This window comes from Cephus cinctus, unplaced genomic scaffold, assembly GCF_000341935.2.
Source record: "Cephus cinctus unplaced genomic scaffold, Ccin1 Ccin1_scaffold0153, whole genome shotgun sequence".
NCBI classification, from domain to species: domain Eukaryota; kingdom Metazoa; phylum Arthropoda; class Insecta; order Hymenoptera; family Cephidae; genus Cephus; species Cephus cinctus.
In genome coordinates, this window is record NW_014332881.1 from 1,063,634 (window position 1) to 1,071,339 (window position 7,706).

The 7,706-nt window shown below is 45.3% G+C and overlaps 1 long non-coding RNA gene across 1 annotated transcript; it reads right to left on the minus strand.

The window, feature by feature from the left end:
* Positions 1 to 2,149: 2,149 nt before the first annotated feature.
* On the minus strand, positions 2,150 to 3,778 carry LOC112493766. The gene is made up of 4 exons (XR_003058478.1): positions 3,704 to 3,778; positions 2,972 to 3,611; positions 2,619 to 2,759; positions 2,150 to 2,253 (listed from the first exon to the last, which is right to left on the minus strand). It is a non-coding gene; the product is annotated as an uncharacterized LOC112493766 (long non-coding RNA).
* Between the last annotated feature and the right edge of the window lie 3,928 nt (positions 3,779 to 7,706).

Consider the following 7,706-nt stretch of genomic DNA (forward strand, 5'->3'; position numbering starts at 1 on the left):
ATAGCTGGACCCACAAGTGTAGCATTAAAAGAAGAACAGGAGGAGGAAGAAGAAAAAGCCCCAGAGCTACGTAAGGGATAAAGGCTGCTTCGGTGTCCCAGGCTATGATTGTCCAAACGCAATTCTTGTCTGAACGATACAAAATCAAGAATTGTGTAGGGACATCAGCGCTTGGGGCGGGAATCAACGAAATCCGGTGATCCTGCAATCTTCGTGAAGGGAAATGAAATATGACAAAAAACACGAGAGGCGTGGACAATAGAGAAATAAGAATGGATCTGTATTAGAATCGTAACTTGTAAATATAAAGGAAATCTTGTGCAGTTTGTGATTTCCTACGAGACTCTTTACTATCCGTAGCCATGATTATCATCGTATACATATATATATAACAGTAGATGGAGAGATTCTCAGTATATCCTAAGCAATAAAAGAAACTATCTTTATTCCAGGAATACAAAACTGCATCAAAATATTCTCATGAATTTTCTTTCATAGGAATACCTATGCATCCCCAGCTATACTGGTAATGTCTGCATCACATGCATACCTACTTACACGTACATCACCGTAGGAGTACGTACTACGAAAAATAAGCGAGGAAACAGGAAAAAGGAGGAAAGATAAAAAAAGCGAATGGAGAAAGAAAACGTTAAAAAAAATTGTAAAGAACAAACGGCGTGGTCAGCAGGATCTTTCTGCCTTGAACGGAATCAGAAGCCATTCTTCCCATGTCCGCTCTCTCAATCCCCGTCGATACAGCTCCACCCCACCCTGCCTCCGGTGGACCGATAAAACGAAAGAAAAGCAGAAGAACGAATGAACTCGGTTAGAGAGAGAGGAAAAGAAAGGGAAGACACGAACCGCTGAAAAATGACCGTCCGGACATTACCGGATTTCAATATCCTGGAATAGTGAGGTTAGGTACAAGACACGGGATAATATCGGTGCATTAGGTAAATACTAAGAGCAGAAGGGGTAGACGAAGTGGTGAAACTCGAAGGAAAGATGGCCGGTAGAAGGTAGACATTTTTCGTTAGCGTGAATAGAGGTAAGGATATTTGAATAAATAAAAAAAGAAGGGAAAAAATGGATACAGGCATAGAGCATGTGTTAGGGGAATAAAATGAAGTAAGACTAGCGAAAGTAGCAGGAGGGTTAAGATGGAGGTTGCATTAGCAAGCCGAAGGGTGGATATGGATACGTATGTGCTTATAGGTACAATAGGTACGTGTGTACGTGGCATAGATACACCGGATACATTATGCATCCCGGATTTTATACGATATAATGTACTTGTTAGCTGCTACCTATGCATGTACGCAGGAGCGAGCTCCGGGTGAAGTGTCCCGAGAAAAATTGCTCGCCCAAGGGGCTCGTAGGAGGTCGGGCTTAGGGTGTTATAGGTAGAAGAAGGATCGCAACAGGAGAGTGAGTCGTCTAGAGAAGAGGAAAGAGGAGGTTACGGATTTTGAGGGATCTTACTTGGTGCGCCAGGAGACTTCGGGTCGCGTATCGTGATCCGTTACGTGACCCGAAAAGATCGACCTCAAAGTTTCCACGATTATGGCTTCTGGTATTTTTCCTAGTAGCGTCCTGAGATGGTATTTGGATTCGTATTTATTTTAACCTACCAGTTGCATCCTATGAAAATAGGCATTTCAAGTGCATGCCGTATCTGGATCATGTGTTTTATATATTTCAATTGTATTTCTGTACCAAATTATTCTTGATGGAATTATGAGAAGAGATTGAGTGATAGGTACCAGGCACCATTGCCGTGGTTTATTGAATACTCGAGTAATTTATAAATTTAAGTGATTGTAAAAGTTAACGAAAATTTCAACTAACGAAATTAGTCACTCAATACCAGTCCGCAATTAGATTCCACTAACCGAGTTAAACGTCAGACAATTAGCCCCAACGATAGTCTGTACCACTTCAGGTGGAGCCGCCTGTTTTCCACGTACAATTATAATCCCCTGGCACGTTTTCTTTTTGTCGTTATTTCAGGTTACCCGAAATTTTTAATGCTGACATCAAAAGAAATACAGCAAAGACTCTCATAGCTTTTTAATACGAAAACATGTTAGCTAAGCGAAATACAAAATGTACTCAGAACGGCCCTGGCGGTTTCCCTTGTCCCGAACCCGTGATCAGTGAGAATGTTCAGGTGTCCCAATCCCCGGTCTTTCGTAAGTCAAGACAATGTAAGCTGTGAGGGCTCCATTGTGATCTTGAACAGGGACTGAGCTAAAAATAGATAATTTAATAAATTCGTTACTTCAGGTACGTACGTGCTACACTATTTTCTCTTTTGTTGGTACTTCGAGAGAATACATAAGTAAGGATATATAAGTAGCATTAGAAGCAGAAAGGGATGTTAGAAACATGGAGGAAAAGAAGGTTAGCATTAAAAATCAGGGTTCAAACGAATCGTGATATTGGGAAAAGTGCAGAGTTTTCTGCTGAGCAAGAAGAGGAGGTCTGGAAGAAGAGGATGAGGCTCGATTCCAGGCACTTAGAGGTCTGCTCGTCAGACACGATGATGATGTATGGCTCTCAGCGATGGAGGGCGCTGTAGCGCTTCTAGCAGGCGCCGAGTAAACTGGTCTTACCCTGAGGTTATCTCCGTCCTGGTCTTTCCCTTTCTCGAACTCGCTTCATCATCTCTCTCTAATTCCTCGACGTACCGATATTTGTTCTCCGTCAGTGAACCGGCAGACACTTTTTGCTTCAATTCCTGGGCATACATCTTTCTGAAAGATAAGACCAATATTCGTTACAATAAACAGCTCTCGGTACAACCTCACTTCGGGTATATAATCTCGCGCTACTTTCCTATCGGGAATAGTTACTGATGATGAATGAAGGTTTATGAATTTTTTAAATTTTCAAAGAAAAATACGTAAACGATCATAAGAGTAGAAAATAAGGATCAAATAGCACGAGAACGACGTAAGAATATTACGTAGAGGATATCCTTCCTGCGAGGAAGGATGATAAGGTAAGCCATGTCTACGCCATAGTATAATAATACTTTGCCCTTGTTCTAATATAGATCCAAGTGAAGGTCCGAGCAATATGCGAGATATTGTGGACACTGGTCCCACGTTCCCTTATATATAGCCGTGCTGAAAGTCATAGGTACGGTACCTTGGCATCCTGGTGTTTGTCTAAGGATATAAGAGGAAGAAGGACTCGTGTATACTTTTCTCTCATTTTTTTTCTCTCTCTCTCTCTCTCCCACTACTTAATCCTATCCTACACTGTACGTCACTTGGCGAGTCAAGGCTAACCCTCAGAACAGCTTTCCCTTGCAAGGAAGAATACCTATTTCATATCTGAAGCGCAAGGAAGCACATATGCGGAGAATGGGAGTCAGGGTGTCCTGGCGTTACGTGTGCAGAGAGCGAAATAAGCGTATAATACTGAGAAGGGCTTTCCTGCGATTGTCCGAAAATGGCAGCGACATCAGAGCCAATGGCGGAGGCGCAAACTGCCCGAATATTGGCAGCGTGCCAGATGAATCGTCGAGGATTTCCAAAGGGGATCAGTAGATGAACGAGAGAGCCTCAAGAAGCAGATTCAATTAAAGAATCCTACTTTACCTGCCAAATAATAATATATATATAGATACTTATATATACAAGTCTTCTACCAAATATAAAGAGTTAAAAGAATATGTTGCACCTTCTTTTACCTAGTGTTTGTCTATATCCTTATTCACTCCTGGCTTGTAACGCTTTGTAACCCCGAATACCTACGCCCTTTCGACGCATCTACGACTATGCGCACTGGGCGATTTCCGTTTCCGACTGGCCGCATTACATGCGCTCGATGAATGCCGGATGATAGGACAGGGCTCAGTCGGGTTAGCTGGAACAGAATGGAATAGGATAAGCTCGAGTGAGGAGAATGCGATTGGCCCGTGATATTCCACCTGCTTATCTGTGCGGTATACGAAATATCAATATAGCTATTCACTTATGTACTCAATACACAAGTACATAGACGGACGAAGAAGACTGGTCACAATTACATACGTACAAAGTAATTCCCAAACATCGTGCAGCCGCAAGCATTGAAACAAGCTAGGTTTCTGATTTGCCAATGATCCTCATACGTGTCCCACTGGAGTTCTATGGGAGAATCTCGTCCATAGACACTGGTGCCGTATTAGAGGAGCATTCACGAAGCGCCATTTCAGTCGGAAGTTTTCTGCTGGGTGGCCAGGTGTTGAGACACGGACTGTAAGCGATATAGATTGTCAAAGTTCGGCGAAACTGTTAGCCACAGGAACGGAGTTTCCGAGGGTAACTTTCATCCCTCTCGTACTCACCAGCACCATCCCCATTGCTACCACATTGACAGTGGCCCTATCCACTGCTACCACCACCACCGTGGAATGTGGCGCAGCCCTTTTCCTGATGGAAGTTATCGGTGCCAGGTTTCTCCATCCGACGTCGCTACTCAAGTCCAATAGAAGATCCTGTTCCCATGTATAGGTTAAAGTGTCCCGCGCAGCATCGCTCCGATGGAAACAGCCCTAACGGGCGAGTATGCTTTATTTTAACGACCTCATAGACGTTGAAGCGATTTATCAATTCATCTCGCAAGGCTAACGCGATTCCCCGTGGGATAAAGGTCAACGACGTGACGTCGCGTCGTCTAGTGTCCCTCGAGAGGAACGGAAACGGATATTCGTATCGCATAGTTTACAGAACGATAAAAATCCACGTAAAACGACCGTAAAGTTATCCCCGCAGGAGTTATGGCTCTATATACGGGTTATCGGAGGATAGACACAGGTGCGGACGGATCGTAATGCCATTTTGCAATGCCACGCTGCGAGGGACAGAACTGACTCAGCCGCCTAGCGGCTGATATGCGAAACAACCGTGTAAGCCTGTGGCGTAAGAGCGCGATTCTTGAGGGCGCCATTCTTTTTCGGCCAACTAAGATCGAGGATGCGAGGAGAGGATCGTGCAAATACATAAAGGGAGAAAATATTGTGCGTAGGCGGGAGGCGAGGACGATTGCGAGGATCAGAGGGAGAAAAAGAAGAAGAAGAAGAGTGGATTGAGAAAAAGAGCCTGGATACTTTTGGAACGAGGAGAGGCTGGAGGGTCCATCTTTATTCTTTATTAGATTCCACCCTTTTTTTCCTGCTCCTCTATCCCTCGGGCTAGGAGGGCTCTGCGAGGGCGATAGAGGCTACATATAGAGAGAGCCGAAGATCGTGGAGACGAGGAGACGAGTAGAATGCTTCTGCATTTTTGTATAAGCGCGTTACGCCGCGAATGTGCCAGGGGTTTGGTCCATTTCTGGCAAATGGACATCCAGGATCTAATAAAGAAACTTGGGAACATCTAGCAGCCCTTGCTTCACCCTCGCCGTCTTTCGACCTTCCGAACCGCGTCTCGTGGTTCATGCTTCCTGCCACGGCACCCACTACCGAGGAAAAGACCCTGCAAGGGACACTTATATAACCGTAGAACTCAGTAGGGAATGTTAGATAGTGGAACGAAAGGGGTTTAGCGTCCTTCGGTATTAGATTTCAGCCTGTTGGCAAATGGAACGTTCAGTCGTTGAAATAAAAAAAAGAAAATACAAGAAAGAAAAAAAGCACGATGATTGCTAGAAAACTTCAGGAGGAATTATTTAAAGGTTCATTACTACCCGTTCGAGAGTTCACTTAGTTCATGAATGAGAAACAAAGGATTTTCCCTAAAGAAGCCAATGGAAAGCTGGCAAAGGTTCATAGTTTCACGAAAGTCGCGTGTCGCTTTCCAAGAGCAGGAGAGACGAAATAAGTTTGTGAATTCTGGAAGGATGAAAGTCTCGACGGAGCGTGGAGTAGATAACTGCCAGTGTAGGTTGGGCAAAGGAGTCTAGAGTAAGAAGACGTTGGAGATGAGGACGTGAGAAAAGAGAGGGAGGTTTGGAGGGGGATCAAAAGAAGGAGTTCTAGGTCCGTCCGATGACTGGCTGGTTTCTGAATCCTGGCTGCTTAGCTCACTGGCTTCCCTGCTAGCTATCCCGGCTCGTTGGCTGGCTGGCCGGTTTGGCTGGCTGGCAGACAAATTGTGAGAATTTCAATGCGGCACGGCGACATACGCCGAGCGAACAAATGAAGAAATAAAAGCAGCCCCGTTTCGCTCAGACACAGGGAATAACGTGAGCGCAACAGCGACAGGCTACTATATATGTATATATTCCTCCGAAGCGAGCGGACTCTGCTTATGGGAAATAAAAAATATTTCCCAGCAGAGTAGCATGGAGGCAGCAAACACGGATGGAAAATAGAGACGAATACCATACGCTTCCGGCGATATGACTGTAGGTATGTATGTTGTGCTGTAAAATGTCGAGGACGAGAGAGAAACTAGAAGGAAATCATAGAGGATTGGCAGAAAGCGAGAGAGCAGTGCGTTAGGTAGGAGCTTAATAAAGAGGGAAACAGGAGAAATCCGTAAGCGACTGTACGCAGGGTGAGAAGTCTGGCTAGGGTGGAAAGGTATAGGGAAAAAGTATAAGGCAGTGAAAAGGAAGAGTATAGGAAGTTGGGTTGGCAGTACTGGTGCCTACGTAGGAAGCTAGGGGTACCTACTGTATTTCCGGGAATAAGTTTCGTTCGAGTGGCGAATTCGTGCATGGTCGTCGAGGAGACGCGAATAAGAGCGGGATGGGATCATAGAGTGGAGTAAGGGACGCGGGAGCACAGGGCAGAAGGAGAAAGGAGTGGCTGGATAAGGTAAGAGAGTAGTAAGTATGGGTGCCGGGCGGTTGAACGAGGGAACGATGGTACGGGGTCGTGGATGCTGAGGGGTTACGAAGTTTTGCAGATATTGAATATCTCGGACCATCAATCATCCCGGCGCAGCAATATCCGAAAGTATTGCCTTATACTCGTAGGTATAGCAGGACCGATTTATAGGTAGAACCTGTCCTGTGCTCGGCACACGTTCTTCCTTTGATCCTGATCCGTCACCGATCCTCTTCATCCTGAACTCGGCTACGGAGCAAGGATCTTATTCCACCTTAACCAAAATATCTCACAAAACACGCCTACCATCTCCGTGGTGCTCGGAGTACGTTTTTTTCTCTCTTGTTTTTCTTCTTCTTTCTTCTACCTTTTCTCCTATCCTTCATTCCTCCCGGGTCGACACCGGGGTAACGAGTGCCTGGCAGAGAGATTCAGCAATTGTTTTTTCAAGCAAAACTAGCAGGATCCCCTCTGGAGCTATTAGGCTCGACGAGGGTTCTGAGTTCTTCACACTTCGCCAGAGTGGGAAAACGCACGAGAGGGATAAACGGGAGAGAGAGCAGAGAAGTGTAAAAGGCGTGTAGAAGGATGGGAGTGCCAAGTGAGATGACGAGGAGGAAGCAACGTCCAAAGAGGGAAGAAGGATCCCCTTATGATGATTACGATAGGCTTTCCATCCCATCCCAGCATCCCAGTTTCTCGAGTATCATCATCTCTAGAGTCTTCTAGCTACGAACTGCGGGTTCACGGCTTTACAGACCAACCCTATAACACCGTTATCTCCTCAACACCCCAACCTGAGCGAAGTTGACACCCTTATATTTTTAAGCGGTATTCGTCAAAGGCCCGGTGAGTGAGAGTTTACTACTTGGACGGAACGGCTATAGTCCTTTTACTTTCCTAGGAAACAGACCACCCCGAAAAGCACTGGTCAACT